Source organism: Rutidosis leptorrhynchoides, chromosome 6 (genome assembly GCF_046630445.1).
Source record: "Rutidosis leptorrhynchoides isolate AG116_Rl617_1_P2 chromosome 6, CSIRO_AGI_Rlap_v1, whole genome shotgun sequence".
In the NCBI taxonomy this organism is placed as follows: Eukaryota; Viridiplantae; Streptophyta; class Magnoliopsida; order Asterales; family Asteraceae; genus Rutidosis; species Rutidosis leptorrhynchoides.
Genome location: NC_092338.1, coordinates 266,238,576 through 266,264,232, shown reverse-complemented (window position 1 = coordinate 266,264,232; position 25,657 = coordinate 266,238,576).

The window sequence follows — 25,657 nt, the reverse complement described above, 5'->3', positions numbered from 1 at the left end:
TCTTAGCGAACCAGGTCTTGCATTAGTGTGTCTAATTGATAGTCGTTAGGATCCATTAGTGAGTCTGGATTTTGACCGTGTCTGCATGTCAAAAGTTTTGCTTATCATTTTTGTTAGAAATCATCTACTTATCATCCTTAGGAAATTACCTGCTCATTATTCTTAGTCTAGACACGTTTTACTGCATTGATTGCATGAGTAGTGTATAGACAAATCCATATCTTAGCGTATCTGTTACTGTAGACTTTATTTGACACGTTTCCTTAATTTCCTCCGGGATCTACTGGATCTTCTGTACTATATTAGATATTCTATATAATTAGAATATTATCCGATAACCGAAAATCATTTCATATCGAAAATCCTCTAACTGATCATAACAGATGGATCCTACACGTAGCTTGGATTCCAATAGTTCCAGAAGCAATTTCGAGAGGCGTATTGAAGTAGACTCCGAAGTCAATGAACCCGAAGTGTCTCCACCATTTAGCTATTTTTCCTTTCTGGAGAATATGGGGGTGGGTCCGAGATTTACTCACTCGATGGAGAAGTGAAGAAGGCGAGCCCTACCGCAAACCAAACTTACCTCCTAACATCGGAGAAAACGATGTACTCACCGGTGAACCTTTGCGCAACACTGTATTCACCCTTCTTGCTAAAGTTTTCCACCTCGAAGGTCGCATTACTGCAATCTCAGAAAATATTCAACCTCTACTTCCGAATACCAATCGAAGGGGAATATTAGAAGAAGTTAGGGAACTTCAAATTGATAATCAAGATCTATCGAATCAGATGAGTGGATGGATAGAAATGATAGAGGGTAGAATAGAAACCCTGACAAGAATGGTGCGTGATTTACAAGCTATACTTACTACACCAACATCATCACCAACCTTAGCACCAATAACACTTGTAGCACCGACAGCAACAGTACCACCATCAGCAGCACCAGCAGCATAACCAGTACCAACAACAACAACATCATCACACGGCTCAACCTCGTAATCTATACCTCAAGCATAATCATCGTTCTACGAATCGTTCTACATAAACTATCTTCGTCCTTCATGGTGATTATGTAATCTCTAATGTTTTAGAGATTATGTACTCTAGTTCTAGCCGTAAATTTGATGAGTTTAATATCACATTGACTCATTAAATCCATAATTACGTCTGAAGAAAATATATATGTATATATGTTTTCATAAAGATTGTAATTAAAATTTTCATTGTACAAACTGTTAATGGTGAAAATATTTTAACGGGTAGGTAATACCCGAGGAATATTTAGATTTCGCATTAATAAGTTACACTGTACATTCTTCGAATCTGATTCAACAGTCATTTACTATCCTACTTACAACCACAGCTATATGAATCCGTTCACCACAGAATAATCATTTTCATTCAATTTCATACTTGGATTTTGACCTATCAGAATTCAACAAGCGGCATAATGAAGAAAACATTGTACAAAATAAAATTTGTTAGACACAAACAAATTAACTATGAGAAATTTTGTTAAGAATCCACGCTAACAAAAATCCTAGCTAACTATTCCTAGCTAACTGTTAATTCCGTATTACATTTTATTTATCCCAATTTAATTATCGCAATTTATTTTATCGCAATTTAATTATCGCAATTTATTTTATCGCAATTTAATTCTCGCAATTTTATTTATTGTCATTTAATTTCTGTTATTTACTTTACGCACTTTATTTATCGTCACTTAATTTTTGTTATTTATTTTACGCACTTTAAATATCGGGACACGTATACAAGGTTTTGACATATCATATCGACGCATCTATATATATTATTTGGAATAACCATAGACACTCTATATGCAGTAATGCTGGAGTTAGCTATACAGGGTTGAGGTTGATTCTACAATAATATATATAGTTTGAGTAGGCAAATACGGGTCACGATACGTATTAATTAATTCGAATATTATATATTAAATTATATATGAATTATTGGACTGTTAACTGTGGATTATCGACTGTGGACTAATGACATTGGACAATTAAAATGAATTAAAATATTGATTATAATATATAAAACTAAATAATTCTTCAAGTTTGCCACTTGATTTCATCTTAAACCCCATTTGTATCTCTATGATTACAATCTGCGATCAAACCTTCCATGATTCGTAAAAACACCTCAAGCGAGAGGATGAACTAACCGCACTTCATCTACGAAAAGAAAAGATTGATGAATATAGTTATATACCTGAGTAACCATTTAACACGTATCTATGCTAGCTCCCTTGGTGTTATTATTACCCAAACTAACATTGCAATTCTTTTTCAAATTAGCCAATTTTGTCACAGCTCCAACAAGTCAACTTTGACTTTCCGTTCGAAACAGCCTTATTATAACCTTGATATATAAGTTGCCCTTTCGTCATCGTTACCGGGGAACCGTTTACACCCATCACATTATCAGTGAACTTACCAGCGACTTCCTTGATACTGGATTTTCTGAAAAGTTATATTTATTCATTGAAAGCCTATCATATACTCATCCGCATCTTGTAACGAGAACTGCCATAACAAATACTGAGAATCAGCAATCAGTACTTTGAAAACTCACATCATATCTACATCAACAGTTATATGTATAATATTTATCTCTTAGAATTATGATCTTTGATCCTGAAATTCTGAAAAGCACTCAGTCTACAAATCAATACTCTGAATGTTGAAAAAGCTGAATGAAGCAGCAGAAATCGTAGACAACAGTAAACGACCTTAATCATCAGAAGTTTGATGATAAAGAATAGTATGTTGGAAAAGCTCAGAAAAGTTAGAACTGGAAAACGGATTGAGCTAACCACGAAGGAGACCAAGGACAAATACAAGGACCATATCCTATATTCAAAGAAACCAGGTAAATTCTGGATTTGATGAGACCCTCAATGAATATTTAGCTCCGTACACATGTTAAAATCTTGCGAAAAATATTTCTTCATCAACCATCGAACTTAGAAATCCCAAAATATCATCATAAATATCTTCGATATTTCTGAGGATATTTTCATAAATCTTCTTGTCCGAAATTATATACCTCTTCGTGTTTCCTATGTTTCATTATATTGAAAACTTCTGTAAAATCTAAGTTTAATTTATGAATGAATTCTGGAGAAATGTAAAGAAATTGATGCATGAATTAGTATAATATAATGACACTTGATCAACATGATTATATTACAGTAAGTCATGCCGAGTTTCTAATGGAACGTGATGATTCATAGATCCTAACGTCATCATGTGCCATGTTACATAACTCTTTCATTCTGCTTAACTTCAGAACATATCAAGAAAATATATTCTTGATAGTTCTATTCTCAATGATTCTGATAATTTGACAAATCAAATCGTACGATTACGTTCTTTCTTGGTTAGAACATTAAGTTCATTCGAAAACTCTGTACTTACGAATTCTGGACCATTGCTCGCTTTAATAGAGGTCGAGAGGATAATAAAAAGGCAAAGAAATCTAAAATATAAGAGAAAATATAAAGCCCAATAACAACACAGAGGTTACAAACCGTGGATATTAATACGAATAGCAATATAAAGACACGGTAGAATTAAGAATAGTATCACCCCAAGGTAATGGTAGAAATAAATATATTTTTCTGGTGGAAGATTGAAAAGAAGGATGACAGAAATGATAATTGGGAAAATATCAAGGATTAGAACGGGATTAAGCATTTTTACAATAGTTTGGATGTATGAACTAAGAAAGAAGGTATAGGAATGATGAGAATAATTGAACGGAAGAATTTAATTTATAATGGAAATATCATACAGAGTAATCGAGGCAGATCACCGTAATTATTTATAGAGATCTTCATTTCCTTTTTTGCCGAAGAATCAAAATCTTTTAAATTTTGAAGATTTTCTTTAAATTCCTTGAATTTCGGAATTCAACCAAGACAACGTCAAAACTCAAGACGCAACTTATTTTCTAAATTCAAATGTGACTACGTCAAAAGTTAAGACGAATCTCTATTTCTTCATTTCACTCTTTTGTGATAGTTTCACTTGTACGCTTCGAGTAATCGAATTATCTTATCTACATTACTCAATAATGATAAAACTCTATTTATCAACTCATATTCGTCATGAAAACAATCTTATTGTTAGCCATGACCACCTCACTCAAATTTCGGGACGAGATTTCTTTAACGGGTAGGTACTGTGACGACCAGGGAATTTTCGACTAAATTTAAACTTAATCTTTATGTGATTTCGACACGCTAAGCAAAGTTTATTTAATTGAATCTCAAAATGTCTGAACTATTTTTCATGAATTTATTGACCTTCGACTGCTCTCGATGATTCACGAATCACTATTTATAAATAGATACATATATATTTAAATATATGAAATTGAAATATTGTACGACGTAATTGTTAGAATTAATAATGTAAAATAAAATAATATATAATTACTATTATTTAAAAAAGTATCTTTATATGTAATTGAAGTATATTGAATATATATATATTTTCGAATTTATTTTGTAAATGACAGTTGTAGTGACCCGAACTTTTCCATGTTTATATATATTAATTGAGATTGATATTTACATGATTAAATATTTCCAACATGTTAAGCAATCAAACTTGTTAAGACTTGATTAATTGAAATATGTTTCATATAGACAATTGACCACCCAAGTTGACCGGCGATTCACGAACGTTAAAACTTGTAAAAACGACATGAAGATATATATATGGATATACATATGGTTAACATGAGATTATGATAAGTAAGTATCTCCATAAGTATATTAACAATGAGTTATATACATATAAACAAGACTACTAACTTAAGGATTTCGAAACGAGACATATATGTAACGATTATCGTTGTAACGACATTTAAATGTATATATATCATATTAAGATATATTAATATATCATAATATCATGATAATATAATAATTTAACATCTCATTAGATATAATAAACAATGGGTTAACAACATTAATTGAGATCGTTAACTTAAAGGTTTGAAAACAACACTTACATGTAACGACTAACGATGACTTAACGACTCAGTTAAAATGTGTATACATGTAGTGTATTTAGATGTATTAAAATACTTTTGGAAGACTTCAAGACATATATCAAAACACTCATACTTAACGAAAATGGTTAGAGTTACTTTTCCATTCTTTTCTTTCATCAAGAATTCTAGTCGTATTCTTACCCGTATTATACACAATTTCAAAACGTACTTACTATGAGTATATACCAATAGGAACTAGCATGGGATTCCACTCTTGATTATGTCATGTATGACTAATCAATTTTAACTTCTACCATGAGCTAGTCAACTAACTAGAACTCCTTTTAACCCCACTCACCACTCACCAATTACCACTCATCATTCACTCCATTTCACTTCCAATTCTCTTTCTAATTCTCTCTCAACACACACACACTATTATGAACGTATTTTTCCAGTAGTTAATCATCATCTTCATAAAAAATCACTTCAAGAATCAAGCTATAATCATCATAGGAAGAACACTTCAAGAACACTTCAAAAATCCCTTCAAGTTTACTAATTTACTTCCAAGCTTTCTAATCCATTCCAAGTAATCATCTAAGATCAAGAAACCTTTGTTATATACAGTAGGTTATCTTTCTTATTCAAGGTAATATTCATATTCAAACTTTGATTCAATTTCTATAACTATAAACTATCTTAATTCGAGTAAAAATCTTACTTGAACTTGTTTTTGTGTCATGATCCTACTTCAAGAACTTTCAAGCCATCCAAGATCTTTTGAAGCTAGATCATTTCTTGTCACTTCCAGTAGGTTTACCTACTAAACTTGAGGTAGTAAATATGTTCATAACATCATTCGATTCATATATATAAAACTATCTTATTCGAAGGTTTAAACTCGTAATCACTAGAACATAGTTTAGTTAATTCTAAACTTGTTCGCAAACAAAAGTTAATCCTTCTAACTTGACTTTTAAAATTAACTACACACATTTTCTATATCTATATGATATGCTAACTTAACGATTTAAAACCTGGAAACACGAAAAATACCGTAAAACCAGATTTACGCCGTCGTAGTAACACCGCGGGCTGTTTTGGGTTAGTTAATTAAAAACTATGATAAACTTTGATTTAAAAGTTGTTATTCTGAGAAAATGATTTTTATTATGAACATGAAACTATATCCAAAAATTATGGTTAAACTCAAAGTGGAAGTATGTTTTCTAAAATGGTCATCTAGACATCGTTCTTTCGACTGAAATGACTACCTTTACAAAAATGACTTGTAACTTATTTTTCCGTCTATAAACCTATACTTTTCTGTTTAGATTCATAAAATAGAGTTCAATATGAAACCATAGCAATTTGATTCACTCAAAACGGATTTAAAATGAAGAAGTTATGGGTAAAACAAGATTGGATAATTTTTCTCATTTTAGCTACGTGAAAATTGGTAACAAATCTATTCCAACCATAACTTAATCAACTTGTATTGTAGATTATGTAATCTTGAGATACCATAGACACGTATACAATGTTTCGACCTATCATGTCGACACATCTATATATATTTCGGAACAACCATAGACACTCTATATGTGAATGTTGGAGTTAGCTATACAGGGTTGAGGTTGATTCCAAAATATATATAGTTTGAGTTGTGATCAATACTGAGATACGTATACACTGGGTCGTAGATTGATTCAAGATAATATTTATCGATTTATTTCTGTACATCTAACTGTGGACAACTAGTTGTAGGTTACTAACGAGGACAGCTGACTTAATAAACTTAAAACATCAAAATATATTAAAAGTGTTGTAAATATATTTTAAACATACTTTGATATATATGTATATATTGTTATAGGTTCGTGAATCAACCAGTGGCCAAGTCTTACTTCCCGACGAAGTAAAAATCTGTGAAAGTGAGTTATAGTCCCACTTTTAAAATCTAATATTTTTGGGATGAGAATACATGCAGGTTTTATAAATGATTTACAAAATAGACACAAGTACGTGAAACTACATTCTATGGTTGAATTATCGAAATCGAATATGCCCCTTTTTATTAAGTCTGGTAATCTAAGAATTAGGGAACAGACACCCTAATTGACGCGAATCCTAAAGATAGATCTATTGGGCCTAACAAACCCCATCCAAAGTACCGGATGCTTTAGTACTTCGAAATTTATATCATATCCGAAGGGTGTCCCGGAATGATGGGGATATTCTTATATATATGCATCTTGTTAATGTCGGTTACCAGGTGTTCACCATATGAATGATTTTTATCTCTATGTATGGGATGTGTATTGAAATATGAAATCTTGTGGTCTATTGTTACGATTTGATATATATAGGTTAAACCTATAACTCACCAACATTTTTGTTGACGTTTAAAGCATGTTTATTCTCAGGTGAATACTAAGAGCTTCCGCTATTGCATACTAAAATAAGGACAAGATTTGGAGTCCATGTTTGTATGATATTGTGTAAAAACTGCATTCAAGAAACTGATTTTAATGTAACATATTTGTATTGTAAACCATTATGTAATGGTCGTGTGTAAACAGGATATTTTAGATTATCATTATTTGATAATCTACGTAAAGCTTTTTAAACCTTTATTTATGAAATAAAGGTTATGGTTTGTTTTAAAAATGAATGCAGTCTTTGAAAAACGTCTCATATAGAGGTCAAAACCTCGCAACGAAATCAATTAATATGGAACGTTTTTAATCAATAAGAACGGGACATTTCAGTTGGTATCAGAGCGTTGGTCTTAGAGAACCAGAAAATTTGCATTAGTGTGTCTTATCGAGTTTGTTAGGATGCATTAGTGAGTCTGGACTTCGACCGTGTTTTCTTTAAAAATGATTGCTTAACATTTTTGTTGGAAACTATATATTTTAACATATGAATATTATGTGATATATTAATCTCTTAACGTGTTTGATATTATGTGATAGATGTCTACCTCTAGAACAAGTCTCATTGACTCACCTAATAATAATGAAGAGTCAAATGTAAATTGGAATGATTCGTGGACTGATTCACAAGTTCCCGAAGAGGAACCGGAAGAAGAGTCGGAACCGGAAGAAGAATCGGAACCGGAAGAAGAATCAGATCCGGAAGAAGAAATAGAACCGGTGGGGGAAATAATAAAACGGTTAAGTAAAAGAGAATCCTCAACCAACCGACCAAGGTTAATTATGGTCAATGGTGTTTCCGCCAAGGAAGCAAAATATTGGGAGGATTACCAATTCTCCGATGAATCGGATTCCGACGAGAATTCCGAATGATGTTATAGAAATTACCCCAACTGAATTTAAAAAGGCAAAAGAAAATAATAAGGGAAAGGGCATAAAAATAGAGAAATCTAATTCCAACCCCGATCAACTTTATATGTATCGTCAACCCCCGAAGTCCTTAAGTTGTAACAATGACCCGGGAACCTCTAAACCACCAGGTTTTTCTAAACCAATGTGGACAACGACGGCTCGTATTAGGGGAACATCATATATCCCTAGAAACTTGGCAAAACGAACCAAAACCGAACAAGAAGAAACGAGCGAGTCGGAATAAGATAGTTGTATTCGTGTGGTGTAATATATGTAATATAGTGTGCTTATGCTTTATGATATATGTAAAAATTGCTTGTATTAATAAGTATTTTTTTTATGAATCTAACTCTTGTCTATTTTACAGTATAAAAACTCAAAATGGATAGACAACCCAATATTTTAAGAGACCTACCCGGAGACATGATTGATGAAATCTTGTCTAGAGTCAGTCAGAATTCCTCGGCACAACTATTTAAGGCGAGATCAGTTTGTAAGACATTCGAAGAACGTTCCAAGAATGCCTTGGTTTATAAAAGGCTTTCGTTCGAAAGATGGGGGCTATCACATTGGGAAATCCATAAGTTACGATGTGTTTACTTTGACGCATATATTGCGGGGAATCCAAATGCTATTTTACGCAACGGGTTAAGAAATTATTTTGACTCAGTATATCCTGTCATAACCCGTCCTTAACCATAAGAACGAGTTAGATAACGTATGATTTCATTGCGAGGTATTGACCTCTATATGCGACATTTTTAAAAGAACAACTGCATTTATTTTACATTACAAACCATAACTCTTATTTTAATACAAGCTTTAGACAATAAAAAGATGATTATCGTTTAGCGATAATCTTAGACTTACAAACTTTACATGTGATAATAACAATACGATTTCTAGCATATTTTACATTACAATTCCTCGGATATGCAGTTTTATTTTTGACACAAATATGCATACTCAAGATCTTGCTTAAATTCAACATGTTGCAGCGGAAGCTTCTAATTATCACCTGAGAATAGACATGTTTAAAACGTCAACATAAAGTTGGTGAGATATAGGTTTAATGCCGGCAGCAATATATATATATAGACCACAAGATTTCATATATAAACGTTTTAATAAAAATATTCTAAGTGGTTGAGCACTTGGTAACCATACTTAACATTTAATCACGTCGCATATTCCCTTTATTATGAAATCTTACTACACCGTACCAAGTGTAGTCACAAAACGAAGTACTGTGCAACCATTGAATACTGGTCGTCCAGTCCGGTTGGGGTTGTCAGGCCCGATAGATCTATCAACAGGATTCGCGTTTACAATACCGCTGTAAATAACAGTTACCAAGCTACAGGGAAGTATGCCAGTGGTACAACTCAACGTAGAATATATTTTTCAGTTACTTGTGTCCATAACGTAAAACATAAAATACATGTATTCTCATCCCGAAATACTTAGAGTTTAAAAGTGGGACTATATACTCACTTTTGCCTTGAAGATATATATATATTTTGACTTGGTCTCCGGTTGATATCACGAACCTATCCATATATAGTTTATCAATATATTTCCATTTTTAAACAATCGTCACATATATATACTTATTATACTTTTAATAGTTTTAATAATTTCTTAGTCCGTAGTTAGCAGTCCGATGTTAGTAATTCAATTTTAATGGTTCATATTTAGGTGTTTAATAAATAAAACCCCCATCGAAATAAATAAAACCCCATCGTATTTGTATTGGTCGTGATTAATCTTGACCCACGGTACCGGTGTTGTCAAATGACGTGTTGCGTACATAAAGTACCGGTGTTGTCAAATGACGTGTTGCGTACAATCATGGGATCTTATGATTAATCTTCTCGTATTGTTTACGGGTGGTCCTGAAATAAATAAAATTAAATTATGAGTACATATATATAAAATATCATGTTATTTTAGAAAGATGTGATTCATTTAATTTTTCTCCAATTATTTTCGTGGCTAAACTAGTTTTGGATATCCGATCTTGTTTTGGTCATAGTTTCTTCGTTACAACTCCGTTTTCATTGGTTCAACTTGCCACTTCCTTGGATCGAGTCCCTCTTTAAGAATATGAACTTTAAATACCTTAGTTTGTATTCGAAATCACAGGTCATACGTCAAACTTTAGTGAAACTTATGAAGTTAATCATTTTCCATCATGTAAACAACCTTAAATGATTATTTTTCTAAAAATACTTATACTTTGAGTTAAATCATGAAATTTTTATGTGTTATCATATTCATAGTAAAAATCTTTTTTCCAGAAAATAAACCTCCAATTCAAAGTTTAAGATGGTTTTTAATTATCCAACCCAAAACAGCCCCCGGTTGCACTCCGACGTCGTAAATTCAGTTTTTAAGGTGTTCTTTGAAAAACCAAGTTATACCTTGTTAAATTAGCATATATTTATGATATATTACAGGTCTTGAAGTATTTTAAAAGTTAAGTTAGAAGGATCTATTTAGTTTTCAAACAAGTTTGAAAACATTCAAACTATGTTCTTGTTGTTAAAATTTTATACCACAAAATAAGATAGCTATATATTTATGAATCGAATAAGGTTATGAACAAAGTTACTACCTCAAGTTACTTGGACAAGATTGCTCTAAATTATGAGTGAAAACCTAGAACTAAAAGGGTGATGGAATTGGATGAAAGATTGGAAGTAAGTTTGTGTTCTTGGAAGGATTCTTGAAGTGTTTTTGTAAGGTTTTTCTTATGGTGTTTAAGTGATGTTTTTATGGCTAGATCTTCATGGATACTAGCTGAATGGTTATGGAGTTTCTTAAGAGTGTGTTTTTGGTTAAAGAAATGAGGTAATAAAATTTGAAAATGGAAGATGTATTTAAGGCCATAAAAACATGATTAATGGAAAAACATGGACAAAATTTCATGTTGTATTTTTATGTAATTGGTCATACTAAACATCAAAAGTAGTTACCTTATACATAAGGCATGAACAAGAGAGTTACCTTATACATAAGGAATGAACAAGGGCTGGTTGGTGGTGATTTGATGTGTATATACCAATAGTAAATACGTATAAAAGCTAGGTATGATACGAGTACATATACTCTAGATATACGTATAGAAAATATTGTGAAAAATGGAATGAGAATTCAAATATAGCTATCTTTTGTGAATATACTTATATTGTTTTATGTATTTAAGTCTTTAAAAGTGATTAAGTACATTATATATACGATATATGTATAAACATTATAGGTCATAAGTATTTATGTCAAATAACGTTACGTATGGTTATCGTTTTGAAAACTTAAGTTAGTAGTTTCAAAATATACTTATAACTTATTGTTATTAATACAAAATGAGATATTAAAACATCCATAAATCATGTTAAATATGTATATATACATATATATACACAAACGTATAATTATCATATATTATATAGTTCGTGATATCATCGGTCAAACTAGACGGTCAAACGTTGTGTAAAACTCTTTTCGAAAACATAAGTTTCAATAATTTGGATTGTTTATCATGTTGGTAAGGTTTAATTTATGTAAATATTAATCTTATAAGTATAGAACGATTGAAAAAGTGCGGGTCATTACAGTACCTACCCGTTAAATAAATTTCGTCCCGAAATTTTAAAATTGTACCTATTTTGCGTCATCGGAAAACAAGTGTGGATATTTTTGTTTCATTTGATCCTCTCGTTCCCAAGTAAACTCGGGACCCCTTCGAGCATTCCAACGAACCTTAACGATCGGTATGTTGCTCTGCTTGAGCTGTTTAACTTCACGGTCCATGATTTCGATTGGTTCTTCGACGAATTGTAGTTTCTCGTCGACATGGATTTCTTCAAGAGGAATGGTGAAATCTTCCTTTGCAAGACACTTCTTAAGGTTTGAGATGTGAAAGGTATTATGTACTCCGGCGAGTTGTTGCGGTAACTCGAGTCGATAAGCTACCGGTCCAATGCGTTCGATGATCTTGAACGGGCCTACATATCTTGGGTTCAGTTTACCCCTTTTTCCAAAACGTATTACACCTTTCCAAGGTGAAACCTTTAGCATAACCATGTCACCGATCTGAAACTCTAATGGTTTCCTTCGAACATCGGCGTAGCTCTTTTGGCGACTACGGGCTGTTTTCAATCTCTCCTTGATTTGTACTATCTTCTCAGTCGTTTCGTGTATGATCTCGGGACCAGTTAATTGTCGATCTCCTACTTCATTCCAACAAATAGGAGATCTACACTTCCTTCCATACAATGCTTCGAATGGCGCAGCTTTAATGCTCGCATGATAACTATTATTATACGAGAATTCTGCTAATGGTAGATATTTATCCCATCCGTTTCCAAAATCGATCACACATGCCCTGAGCATGTCTTCAAGAGTCTGAATTGTTCTTTCACTCTGCCCGTCGGTTTGCGGATGATATGCGGTACTCATATCCAAACGAGTTCCTAGTGCCTCCTGTAGTGATTGCCAGAACTTTGAGGTAAATCTACTATCACGATCAGATATAATGGAAATAGGTATTCCATGCCTTGAAACTATTTCCTTTATATATAATCGTAATAATTTCTCCATTCTATCCGTTTCCTTTATAGGCAAGAAATGTGCAGACTTGGTGAGACGATCAACAATCACCCAAATGGTGTCGTATCCCCAGGCAGTCTTTGGTAACTTTGTGATGAAATCCATGGTAATACCATCCCATTTCCATTCTGGGATTTCTGGTTGTTGAAGTAACCCTGACGGCTTCTGGTGTTCTGCTTTGACTTTGGAACAAGTTAAACACTCCCCAACATATGTTGCAACGTCTGTCTTTAAATTAGGCCACCAATAATGTGTCTTAAGATCTTGGTACATCTTTCCAACTCCAGGATGTATCGAGTATCTTGTCTTATGTGCCTCATTCAATATCAACTTCCTTAATCCACCCAACTTTGGTACCCAAATACGGTTTGCAAAATATCGAATTCCGTCTTCCCGTATAACGAGTTGCTTCTCATACTTCTTCATTGTTTCATTTCCTATATTTTCTTTAGTAAGTGCTTCTCATTGAACTTCTTTGATTTGTGAGTTGAGATTCATGCGAATTTTTATGTTCATCGCTCGAACTCGAATTGGTTCTCGTTCCTTTCTGCTTAGTGCGTCAGCCACCACATTCGCTTTCCCGGGATGATAACGAATTTCACAATCATAGTCGTTTATCAGCTCGACCCACCTACGTTGCCTCATGTTCAACTGTTTCTGATCAAAAATATGTTGAAGACTTTTATGATCAGTAAACACAGTGCATTTAACCCCATACAAGTAGTGTCTCCATATCTTCAATGCAAACACGACTGCTCCCAGTTCTAGATCATGCGTCGTATAATTCCGCTCATGAATCTTCAATTGTCGGGATGCGTATGCAATAACTTTCTTTCGTTGCATAAGAACGCAACCAAAACCTTGTCGCGAAGCGTCACAATATATTTCAAAATCATCGTTCCCTTCTGGTAACGATAAAATAGGCGCCGTAGTTAACTTCTTCTTTAGTAATTGGAATGCACTCTCCTGCTCAGATGTCCATTCATATTTCTTCCCTTTTTGCGTTAACGCTGTCAACGGCTTAGCTATTCGGGAAAAATCTTGAATAAACCTTCTATAATAACCGGCTAAACCCAAAAATTGGCGTATCTGCGTTGGTGTCTTAGGAGTCTCCCATTTTTCAATGGCTTCAATTTTTGCTGGATCAACCTGAATTCCTTTGCTACTAACAACGTGGCCAAGAAATTGCACTTCTTTCAACCAGAAAGCACATTTAGAAAATTTAGCATATAGCTGTTCTTTTCTCAACAACTCTAATATCAACCTTAAATGCTGTTCATGCTCTTGCTCACTCTTGGAATAGATAAGAATATCATCAATGAAAACGATAACAAACTTATCTAAATATGGACTACAAACTCGATTCATGAGGTCCATGAATACAGCTGGCGCATTTGTTAACCCAAACGGCATGACCAAAAATTCGTAATGACCATAACGTGTCCGAAAAGCAGTTTTCGGAATGTCCTCTTCTTTGACACGTAATTGATGATAACCCGATCTTAGGTCGATTTTCGAATAAACACATGATCCTTGCAGTTGATCAAATAAGTCATCAATTCTCGGTAGTGGATACCGATTCTTGATAGTTAACTTATTTAATTCACGATAATCTATACACATCCTAAAAGATCCATCTTTCTTTTTAACAAACAAAATTGGAGCTCCCCACGGTGAAGTGCTTGGTCGTATGAATCCACAGTCTAGTAATTCTTTTAAATGACTTTGAAGTTCTTTTAATTCGGACGGTGCAAGTCTATATGGAGCACGGGCAACCGGTGCAGCTCCTGGTACAAGATCTATTTGAAATTCTACAGATCTAAATGGAGGTAATCCCGGCAACTCTTCCGGAAATACTTCAGGAAAATCTCTTGCCACAGGCACGTCATTGATGCACTTCTCTTTTTCTTTCTTTTCGACTTTATTAACATGTGCTAAGATAGCATAGCACCCTTTCTTCAAGCACTTTTGAGCTTTCAAATAACTAATGAGTTTTAGCTTTGAGTTACCCTTCTCTCCATAAATCATTACTGGCGTTTTATCTTTACGAGGAATGCGAATTGCCTTCTTGGCGCACACAACTTCAGCTCCTATTTTGGACATCCAGTCCATGCCGATTATTACATCAAAACTTCCTAATTCTACGGGTATCAAATCAATCTTAAATGTTTCTCCGGCTAAATTTATTTTACAATCACGGCAAATTTTATCGGCTTTAATTAGTTTACCATTAGCTAACTCAATCATGTACTTAGCATCTAGAGGTAATGATGAACAATTCAATTTAGTGTAAAAGTCTCTACACACGTAACTTCTATCAGCACCAGTATCAAATATAATAGATGCGGATAAGTTATTAATGGTAAACGTACCCGTAACAAGCTCCGGGTCTTCACACGCCTCTCTAGCATTAATAACAAATGCTCTCCCTCGTGCAGGTCCGACATTCTTCTCTGGATTCGGGCACTGGCTCTTATAGTGACCTTGTTTTCCACACCCATAACAAGTAATGGTAGCCAAAGCAGTTCTATTTGCATTGGTGGCAGGAGTCTTGACACCATTTGTATTTGTAACGAGAGCCCTACAATCTTCAGCAAGATGACCCTTTCGATTACATTTGTTGCATACCACATTACAGTAACCAGAGTGATGTTTGTGGCATCGGTTGCATAAAGGATTTTGTCCTTTATAACCAAAGCTTAAACCACTACCCGCACCTTGCGTGATTTCTTGTTTCTTAAAAGATTGTTGTTGGTTACCTCGATCATAATTTCCATTCCACTTTCTTTTGTTACCTGATACCTTCACATCAGTATTGGATACTTTCTTATCCATGATGACCTGATCCATTAGCTCGTTTGCCATGGTTATAGCTTCATGAATTGTCTTAGGTTTCGATGCTGTAACATTTGCCTTGACCTTTTTGGGCAAACCATCTTTGTACATTTCAATCTTCCGTTCTTCGGTTGGAACCAATTCAGGACATAGCAAAACTAATTCCATGAATCGCTGATTGTAGTTGGTGATTTCAGTACCAATAACCTTCAGACTTCGTAATTCATCTTCCAACTTCCTAACCTCGTTCCTTGGACAATATTCGTTGATTAACATTGTTTTGAATTCTTCCTATGGAGTATCATAAGCTACATCTCCTCCTACAGCCTTCACAAAATTTTTCCACCACGTGAGTGAACTATCTTGTAAAGTGCACGATGCATACTTGGTCATGTCCTTTTCAACACAACCACTTATTTTAAACACAGTCTCCATCTTTTCTATCCACCAGGTTAAACCGATCGGTCCTTCCGTTCCACTGAATGATGAGGGCTTGCAAGCTTGAAACGTCTTGTAGGTGCATCCTACACGAGGATTTGGGTTAACTGCAGCAGCTCTTGCAGCCTCGACCCATAACATTCTGTCGTTCACTCGCTGATTGATGAGTTCCTGGATTTCTTGTTCCGTCATTCGGTTCAATCGCGCCATATTCTTCTATAAGAATGAAAAGAAAATAATTATTCACATGGAATATTATAGATGTAGTATGTATTTACAGTACATCGTAGCTTATTAATAATATGAACCAGTTATTATTATAAAAGCCTTTTCTTCTTATTAGCATTTTATAATTATATCTAGGGTATTACCTACCCGTTAAAGTTCATACTTAATAGCTTAGTACGAAAATCAATTACTACCACCCAAATAATACTTAACCATGGAAAATTATTGCATTTCATACTTCACTATTTTACATATGCTTATCTTACATCGAACATTAAGCAAACCACACTAATAATATTATACAAAACATTATATGATCCCATGGTTTAATACGGCAGCGCATCGTTTGGTCTATTTTCTAGGACGTTTAGGTTCAAGGAATGGCCTAACGCTTATCCTAGCTGTCTGCCTATATTTTGGCTGTGGGGCTGAAGAGCTAGATGCCGGGATAGAACGAATAGGAATAGCGGGAATAGGGGTGGTAGTGTCTAGTGGAGTTGGTGCCACATCATCCTTACTAAACTCAGGATTTGAATTTTCTAATTCATTAGCCTTTCGTTTCTTTCCTAGTTCGAACTTGTCTTTCGTAATTTCTTGTATTTCTTCCTCGGGTTCACTTTCCTCCTCGGGTTCACTTTCCTCCTCGGGTTCACTTTCCGGGTTCTTTATTGTTGGTTCATCCGGAATTTGTGAGTCTTCCCCAAAGATATTATTTTCGTCATCGGATAAGTTAATGACTGAAACACCATCTGAAGATTCTGATTCGGAGTCGCTGAATGTGATAATAAGTTTTGAGCCCGACATCTATCACACAACAACTAACCCATTAGTACTACATAATATTTACATATAAATTTAACCAACAATGATAAGCAATGGTTGTTAAATTAGATCCGGTCAAAGTCCAGACTTACTAATGTATCCTAACGACTTATCAGTTAGACACACTAATGCAAACCTGGTTCGCTAAGACCACCGCTCTGATACCACATGTCATAACCCGTCCTTAACCATAAGAACGAGTTAGATAACGTATGATTTCATTGCGAGGTATTGACCTCTATATGCGACATTTTTAAAAGAACAACTGCATTTATTTTACATTACAAACCATAACTCTTATTTTAATACAAGCTTTAGACAATAAAAAGATGATTATCGTTTAGCGATAATCTTAGACTTACAAACTTTACATGTGATGATAACAATACGATTTCTAGCATATTTTACATTACAATTCCTCGGATATGCAGTTTTATTTTTGACACAAATATGCATACTCAAGATCTTGCTTAAATTCAACATGTTGCAGCGGAAGCTTCTAATTATCACCTGAGAATAGACATGTTTAAAACGTCAACATAAAGTTGGTGAGATATAGGTTTAATGCCGGCAGCAATATATATATATATAGACCACAAGATTTCAAATATAAACGTTTTAATAAAAATATTCTAAGTGGTTGAGCACTTGGTAACCATACTTAACATTTAATCACGTCGCATATTCCCTTTATTATGAAATCTTACTACACCGTACCAAGTGTAGTCACAAAACGAAGTACTGTGCAACCGTTGAATACTGGTCGTCCAGTCCGGTTGGGGTTGTCAGGCCCGATAGATCTATCAACAGGATTCGCGTTTACAATACCGCTGTAAATAACAGTTACCAAGCTACAGGGAAGTATGCCAGTGGTACAACTCAACGTAGAATATATTTTTCAGTTACTTGTGTCCATAACGTAAAACATAAAATACATGTATTCTCATCCCGAAATACTTAGAGTTTAAAAGTGGGACTATATACTCACTTTTGCCTTGAAGATATATATATATTTTGACTTGGTCTCCGGTTGATATCACGAACCTATCCATATATAGTTTATCAATATATTTCCATTTTTAAACAATCGTCACATATATATACTTATTATACTTTTAATAGTTTTAATAATTTCTTAGTCCGTAGTTAGCAGTCCGATGTTAGTAATTCAATTTTAATGGTTCATATTTAGGTGTTTAATAAATAAAACCCCCATCGAAATAAATAAAACCCCATCGTATTTGTATTGGTCGGGATTAATCTTGACCCACGGTACCGGTGTTGTCAAATGACGTGTTGCGTACATAAAGTACCGGTGTTGTCAAATGACGTGTTGCGTACAATCATGGGATCTTATGATTAATCTTCTCTTTTACGGGTGGTCCTGAAATAAATAAAATTAAATTATGAGTACATATATATAAAATATCATGTTATTTTAGAAAGATGTGATTCATTTAATTTTTCTCCAATTATTTTCGTGGCTAAACTAGTTTTGGATATCCGATCTTGTTTTGGTCATAGTTTCTTCGTTACAACTCCGTTTTCGTTGGTTCAACTTGCCACTTCCTTGGATCGAGTCCCTCTTTAAGAATATGAACTGTAAATACCTTAGTTTGTATTCGAAATCACAGGTCATAGGTCAAACTTTAGTGAAACTTATGAAGTTAATCATTTTCCATCATGTAAACAACCTTAAATGATTATTTTTCTAAAAATACTTATACTTTGAGTTAAATCATGAAATTTTTATGTGTTATCATATTCATAGTAAAAATCATTTTTCCAGAAAATAAACCTCTAATTCAAAGTTTAAGATGGTTTTTAATTATCCAACCCAAAACAGCCCCCGGTTGCACTCCGACGTCGTAAATTCAGTTTTTAAGGTGTTCTTTGAAAAACCAAGTTATACCTTGTTAAATTAGCATATATTTATGATATATTACAGGTCTTGAAGTATTTTAAAAGTTAAGTTAGAAGGATCTATTTAGTTTGCAAACAAGTTTGAAAACATTCAAACTATGTTCTTGTTGTTAAAATTTTATACCACAAAATAAGATAGCTATATATATATGAATCGAATAAGGTTATGAACAAAGTTACTACCTCAAGTTACTTGGACAAGATTGCTGTAAATTATGAGTGAAAACCTAGAACTAAAAGGGTGATGGAATTGGATGAAAGATTGGAAGTAAGTTTGTGTTCTTGGAAGGATTCTTGAAGTGTTTTTGTAAGGTTTTTCTTATGGTGTTTAAGTGATGTTTTTATGGCTAGATCTTCATGGATACTAGCTGAATGGTTATGGAGTATCTTAAGAGTGTGTTTTTGGTTAAAGAAATGAGGTAATAAAATTTGAAAATGGAAGATGTATTTAAGGCCATAAAAACATGATTAATGGAAAAACATGGACAAAATTTCATGTTGTATTTTTATGTAATTAGTCATACTAAACATCAAAAGTAGTTACCTTATACATAAGGCATGAACAAGAGAGTTGCCTTATACATAAGGCATGAACAAGGGCTGGTTGGTGGTGATTTGATGTGTATATACCAATAATAAATACGTATAGAAGCTAGGTATGATACGAGTACATATACTCTAGATATACGTATAGAAAATATTGTGAAAAATGGAATGAGAATTCAAATATAGCTATCTTTTGTGAATATACTTATATTGTTTTATGTATTTAAGTCTTTAAAAGTGATTAAATACATTATATATACGATATATGTATAAACATTATAGGTCATAAGTATTTATGTCAAATAACGTTACGTATGGTTATCGTTTTGAAAACTTAAGTTAGTAGTTTCAAAATATACTTATAACTTATTGTTATTAATACAAAATGAGATATTAAAACATCCATAAATCATGTTAAATATGTATATATACATATATATACACAAACGTATAATTATCATATATTATATAGTTCGTGATATCATCGGTCAAACTAGACGGTCAAACGTTGTGTAAAACTCTTTTCGAAAACATAAGTTTCAATAATTTGGATTGTTTATCATGTTGGTAAGGTTTAATTTATGTAAATATTAATCTTATAAGTATAGAACGATTGAAAAAGTACGGGTCATTACATATCCGAATATAGGACTTCGGTGATTTAGAAAAAGCGGCTAACATGCAACATAAAGAAGCATGTTATGCTTATGGGTTAGTAATGTTCGCTTCTCACCAAAGTGAGAACAAGAACATCGGGCTACAACTATTAAACAAAACGTTCCCACAAGTGACGGAGTCGGTAATTGGGGTAAGAAATGAGGTTTTTAGGTTATTACAAGACAGTTGGTCATTACGTAATCCTCGTCCCTTTGACGACGTTACAACACGCTGTCTTATCAACGGCCATAACGGTTATGTTCCACAAGACCAAGGATGGGAAGTAGTCCTAGTAAAACCAGAATGCATGACTTGTTTCTGGACGTATGAATTACGTGTCTTTATTGTCTTTGCTAAACGACTTGTGTACTAGCTACAATTATCTTCACAACTATCTTGTATCAAAGTTATTGTGTGCTATATTTCATGCTTTATGTAAAATAAGCGGTATTGTAAGTTTGTAAAATATTGTATAAAAGTTTGAACGCGAAATATTATTACAATCAGTTTTTCATATAGAATTGTAGTAGTTGAATTGTATATTAGCTACTAAGTATGAACTTAACGGGTAGGTACTACCCGAATTTAAACTTATAAAACGCTAATATGAAGAAAAAGCTTTTATAAATGAGTTCATATTATGCTACGAAATACTATTAACTACTCTTAATATTCTGTATGATTAACTTGTTTCATTTGACTATTTTGAAGGAAATGGCACCGACTACTCGACACACCGTGAATATGAATGAAGAGGAATTCCGTACTTTTCTAGCTTCAAACATAGCTGCAGTAGAGGCTGCGCTACATACCAACAATAACCTTAGATCTGGCAGTACAGGAAATCGTGTAGGATGCACCTACAAAGAATTCACTGCCTGCAAACCTTTGGAATTTGATGGAACCGAAGGACCGATCGGATTGAAACGGTGGACCGAGAAGGTCGAATCGGTGTTTGCCATAAGTAAGTGTACTGAAGAGGACAAAGTGAAGTACGCTACGCATACCTTCACAGGTTCTGCGTTAACATGGTGGAATACCTATCTGGAGCAAGTGGATCAAGATGATGCGTACGCACTACCGTGGTCAGCATTCAAGCACTTGATGAACGAGAAGTACCGTCCCAGAACCGAGGTCAATAAGCTCAAGACAGAACTTAGAGGGTTACGAACCCAAGGATTTGATATTACCACGTATGAAAGACGATTCACAGAATTGTGCCTATTGTGTCCGGGAGCATTCGAAGATGAGGAAGAGAAGATCGACGCGTTTGTGAAAGGATTACCGGAAAGAATCCAAGAAGATATAAGTTCACACGAGCCCGCCTCCATACAACATGCATGTAGAATGACTCACAAACTAGTGAACCAGATTGAAGAAAGAATTAAAGAACAGACTGCTGAAGAGGCCAATGTGAAGCAAGTCAAAAGAAAGTGGGAGGAAAACGGTGATAAGAATCACCAATACAACAACAACATCAATTACAACAATAATCGCAACAATTATCCCAACAATCGCAACATCAATCGCAACTACAACAAACGGCCCAACAACAACAACAACAACAATAACAGCAACTACAACAATCATCCCAACAACAATAATAACCGCAACAACAACAACAATCAGAAGCAGCTATGCCAAAGGTGTGAAAAGCATCACTCGGGGTTCTGCACCAAATTTTGCAACAAGTGTAAAAGAAATGGTCATAGCGCGGCGAAGTGTGAGGTCTACGGACCAGGGGTTAATAGAACGAAAGGAACAAATGGTGTCGGAACGAGTAATGGCAGAGCAAGTAGTGTCGGAGCAAGTTATGCCAATGTAGTTTGTTATAAATGTAGAAAACCGGGCCACATTATTAGAAATTGCCCGAACCAGGAGAACACGAATGGACAAGGCCGCGGAAGAGTTTTCAATATTAATGCGGCAGAGGCACAGGAAGACCCGGAGCTTGTTAAGGGTACGTTTCTTATTGACAATAAATCTGCTTACGTTTTATTTGATTCGGGTGCGGATAGAAGCTATATGAGTAGAGATTTTTGTGCTAAATTAAGTTGTCCATTGACGCCTTTGGATAGTAAATTTTTACTCGAATTAGCAAATGGTAAATTAATTTCAGCAGATAATATATGTCGGAATCGAGAAATTAAACTGGTTAGCGAAACATTTAAGATTGATTTGATACCAGTAGAGTTAGGGAGTTTTGATGTGATAATCGGTATGGACTGGTTGAAAGAAGTGAAAGCAGAGATCGTTTGTTACAAAAATGCAATTCGCATTATACGAGAAAAAGGAAAACCCTTAATGGTGTACGGAGAAAAGGGCAACACGAAGCTACATATTATTAGTAATTTGAAGGCACAAAAACTAATAAGAAAAGGTTGCTATGCTGTTCTAGCACACGTCGAGAAAGTACAAACTGAAGAAAAGAGCATCAATGATGTTCCCATTGCAAAAGAATTTCCCGATGTATTTCTGAAAGAATTACCGGGATTACCCCCACAGCGATCCGTTGAATTTCAAATAGATCTTGTACCAGGAGCTGCACCAATAGCTCGTGCTCCTTACAGACTCGCACCCAGCGAGATGAAAGAACTGCAAAGCCAATTACAAGAACTTTTAGAGCGTTGTTTCATTTGACCAAGCACATCACCGTGGGGAGCTCCTGTTTTGTTTGTCAAGAAGAAAGTTGGTACATTCAGGTTGTGTATCGACTACCGAGAGTTGAACAAACTTACCATCAAGAACCGCTACCCACTACCGAGAATCGATGACTTATTTGATCAACTACAAGGCTCGTCTGTTTATTCAAAGATTGACTTACGTTCCGGGTATCATCAAATGCGGGTGAAAGAAGATGATATTCCAAAGACTGCTTTCAGAACACGTTACGGTCATTACGAGTTTATGGTCATGCCGTTTGGTTTAACTAATGCACCAGCTGTGTTCATGGACCTTATGAACCGAGTGTGTGGACCATACCTTGACAAGTTTGTCATTGTTTTCATTGATGACATACTTATTTACTCAAAGAATGACCAAGAACACGGTGAACATTTGAGAAAGGTGTTAGAAGTATTGAGGAAGGAAGAATTGTACGCTAAGTTTTCAAAGTGTGCATTTTGGTTGGAAGAAGTTCAATTCCTAGGTCACATAGTGAATAAAGAAGGTATTAAGGTGGATCCGGCAAAGATAGAAACTGTTGAAAAGTGGGAAACCCCGAAAACTCTGAAACACCTACGCCAGTTTTTAGGACTAGCTGGTTACTACAGAAGGTTTATCCAAGACTTTTCCAGAATAGCAAAACCCTTGACTGCATTAACGCATAAAGGGAAGAAATTTGAATGGAATGATGAACAAGAGAAAGCGTTTCAGTTATTGAAGAAAAAGCTAACTACGGCACCTATATTGTCATTGCCTGAAGGGAATGATGATTTTGTGATTTATTGTGACGCATCAAAGCAAGGTCTCGGTTGTGTATTAATGCAATGAACGAAGGTGATTGCTTATGCGTCTAGACAATTGAAGATTCACGAACAAAATTATACGACGCATGATTTGGAATTAGGCGCGGTTGTTTTTGCATTAAAGACTTGGAGGCACTACATATATGGGGTCAAAAGTATTATATATACCAACCACAAAAGTCTTCAACACATATTTAATCAGAAACAACTGAATATGAGGCAGCGTAGGTGGATTGAATTATTGAATGATTACGACTTTGAGATTCGTTACCACCCGGGAAGGCAAATGTGGTAGCCGATGCCTTGAGCAGGAAGGACAGAGAACCCATTCGAGTAAAATCTATGAATATAATGATTCATAATAACCTTACTACTCAAATAAAGGAGGCGCAACAAGGAGTTTTAAAAGAGGGAAATTTAAAGGATGAAATACCCAAAGGATCAGAGAAACATCTTAATATTCGGGAAGACGAAACCCGGTATAGGGCTGAAAGGATTTGGGTACCAAAATTTAGAGATATGAGAGAAATGGTACTTAGAGAAGCTCATAAAACCAGATACTCAATACATCCTGGAACAGGGAAGATGTACAAGGATCTCAGAAAATATTTTTGGTGGCCGGGTATGAAAGGCGATGTTGCTAAATACGTAGGAGAATGTTTGACGTATTCTAAGGTCAAAGCTGAGCATCAGAAACCATCAGGTCTACTTCAACAACCCGAAATCCCGAAATGGAAATGGGAAAATATTACCATAGATTTCATCACTAAATTGCCAAGGACTGCAAGTGGTTTTGATACTATTTGGGTAATAGTTGATCGTCTCACCAAATCAGCACATTTCCTGCCAATAAGAGAAGATGACAAGATGGAGAAGTTAGCACGACTGTATTTGAAGGAAGTCGTCTCCAGACATGGAATACCAATCTCTATTATCTCTGATAGGGATGGCAGATTTATTTCAAGATTCTGGCAGACATTACAGCAAGCATTAGGAACTCGTCTAGACATGAGTACTGCCTATCATCCACAAACTGATGGGCAGAGCAAAAGGACGATACAAACGCTTGAAGACATGCTACGAGCATGTGTTATTGATTTCGGAAACAGTTGGGATCGACATCTACCATTAGCAGAATTTTCCTACAACAACAGCTACCATTCAAGCATTGAGATGGCGCCGTTTAAAGCACTTTATGGTAGAAAGTGCAGGTCTCTGATTTGTTGGAGTGAAGTGGGGGATAGACAGATTACGGGTCCGGAGATTATACAAGAAACTACCGAGAAGATCATCCAAATTCAACAACGGTTGAAAACCGCCCAAAGTCGACAAAAGAGCTACGCTGACATTAAAAGAAAAGATATAGAATTTGAAATTGGAGAGATGGTCATGCTTAAAGTTGCACCTTGGAAAGGCGTTGTTCGATTTGGTAAACGAGGGAAATTAAATCCAAGGTATATTGGACCATTCAAGATTATTGATCGTGTCGGACCAGTAGCTTACCGACTTGAGTTACCTCAACAACTCGCGGCTGTACATAACACTTTCCACGTCTCGAATTTGAAGAAATGTTTTGCTAAAGAAGATCTCACTATTCCGTTAGATGAAATCCAAATCAACGAAAAACTCCAATTCATCGAAGAACCCGTCGAAATAATGGATCGTGAGGTTAAAAGACTTAAGCAAAACAAGATACCAATTGTTAAGGTTTGATGGAATGCTCGTAGAGGACCCGAGTTCACC